This window comes from Bos grunniens, chromosome 20, assembly GCF_055505025.1.
Source record: "Bos grunniens cultivar Pamir isolate PY7600 chromosome 20, Bosgru_T2T1.0, whole genome shotgun sequence".
In the NCBI taxonomy this organism is placed as follows: domain Eukaryota; kingdom Metazoa; phylum Chordata; class Mammalia; order Artiodactyla; family Bovidae; genus Bos; species Bos grunniens.
Window position 1 is genome coordinate 37449653 of NC_141184.1, and position 2341 is coordinate 37451993.

At 38.9% G+C, this 2341-nt stretch overlaps 1 pseudogene; it reads right to left on the reverse strand.

Annotated features, from left to right (window-relative positions):
- Positions 1-259: 259 nt before the first annotated feature.
- On the reverse strand, positions 260-1637 carry LOC147350263 (sorting nexin-13 pseudogene; annotated as a pseudogene).
- Positions 1638-2341: the final 704 nt, after the last annotated feature.

Below are 2341 nucleotides of genomic sequence, written 5' to 3' on the forward strand. Positions count from 1 at the left end.
ACCTGTCAGTTCACGCCCACCTATATGAATATGTAAAAGCCCTGTGTTTAAAACCCCCTTACCTCCTACCTCATCATCCTTGTGCCAGTGCCTCCCTTGGCTGGGTCCAATTCTCCCTTGAGGTGCTTTTTCTGTTTTTTCTGCTTTTTCTGTTATTTTTCAATAAACTTGTTTGTGCCACAGGTAAGACCTCAGATTCTTCTTTGTGTCCATACCAAGAGCCAAGGTCCACAAAGGAAGATCTTCTTTGACCCTCTCCCTACCCAGTAATAGTTTCAAAACATGAATTTAACACAAGGAATTGGCTACATAGGTTTTGGAAGAGTAAGGAACAAAAAGAAGGAGGTGGGATCAATTCAAAAACTTTCCTTTGAATGTGATTAGAGATTTCATGGGTTTGATCTTCATGATTCAAAGTGTTTACTAACTTTCCCACCAAATAATCATCAACAGTAACTCTTGGAGATGCCTTTCTAATAAATACTGTTCATAAATTCCAACAGAAGCTGCACTTAAAATCTTTGGTGTGGTTGGTTTAATGTTTTCCATCTCTCTGTTGACTTGATAAAACTTCTAGCTGCTACTGGTCTATAACCTGGTATCCTTTCACTGTCATTCAGAAGAAGAGATGTGCCTGACCTCCAGTTTGCCGCATGTAATCTTTAAAAAATTGGAGTTCACACTGCCTATAAGAATGTATGCTGATGTATGGCAAAACCAATACAATATTGTAAAGTAAAAAAATAATAATAATAACATAAAATAAAAAAGAATGCTGTCCAGGGGAACTATGCAAAGTTTCCCAAAATCTGCTGCCAGTTTCAACATTCATTTCTTTGTCTGACTGCAACCATTGTATTTTTGAACCACATACTTCTTTACAAATAATAAGCTATTTATTTGATTTTTCATGGTGTTGATATCATTACCAGCTGTATCTAGAGATCGAAGATACTGTAATTCTTCTGCTGCTTTACTTCTGACAGCTTCTAGCTCTCCAATATTGTCGCTCAATTTAATGATGTTAATAAAGTCCTCATACTTTCAATCAGAATCACAGATCATCCATAAGATATATTGATTAATATAATCAGGACATTGAGTTGATTTATTAATGGAAGAAGGATTTCCCATGCAAGGATTTTCCTGACAAAGATCACATGATCTTGTTCTGGAAATCTCCAGGAGGTAGCAATAAATACAATAAGACCTCACACAAAGCCCTTAGGAATCCTTCTTCATCTTTGAGAGAAGTGCACAGCACAGTAGGTCATGACAAATGTTCTTTTGCATTTCAGCTTCAAAGAAGGTATCTACGAGATCTTCTTCTGTACCTTTCACTTGATCATCTTTTTCTGTTATCTTTTGTTGAGCCTTTCTGAGTACTTGAGATGAAAGATTTTATCCTTCCTTCAGTCAGACTGCATTTTATATGCACATGTTAGCTGAGCTGGATATGTTAAAAGACTCTAGTTTCAGAGGATTGGATGAGGCTGATGGAGAATCTTTTAATGGATCTCCTAAAGGAAGCATAAATTTATCTTTAGATGACCTTTCCAAAGTATCCTCTGCTGATTCAGTACAACTTCATACTTACATTTCAGACACTGGTGTTTGTAATGATCATGACAAGACATGCCCATTATATAACATCACTGTGCACTGGCACAACCTCAACAGTGAGAAGATGTGGAAAACCTACTGCTGTCACAGTGACTTTCACAACTTCCACACGAGGAAGCTACGGAAGCAAAAGGAAGAAGGCATGACACCATGATGTGAGGCTGCTAGAACTACTGGGCTTGAACCCTTTAGCCTGCACCTGCTGCTGTGCTGTTACTAGAATCATTTGTCACAGTCACTCCTGGATTGCTGAAGAGGGGTCATATCCATCAAAGTGGGGATCTATCAAAGGTATGACCTCTACCAGATTCCTGTGGTCAAGAATCACACAACTCTCAACGTATCCACCACAATACTGTAATCCAATTCCCCTACCTTTTCTCACTAGTGCCTCTTATTTACAGAACCTAATATGAATTGAGTTTTCATAGGAGGCTGGTAAATGCTATCTGCAGATTCCTGTTCTGCAAAAATACAGAGCAGAGTCCAGAGGGAAATGGGACCTGAGAATATCCAGATACTTGTCCAGCACAGGAGGCAATCTGCTACTCCACCCACAATTTTTCTATTAATAGTGTTAGAAGTAGCTGCCTGCACATCCTCCACACTTTTTCAACTGGTGCTTTTTGTTTCCTGCAGCACATAGTGATGGGTCAAGTGAACAATCTAACCCTTTAAACTGACCTGATCTGATTGGCCCACAGGGAAGAGAAAGACA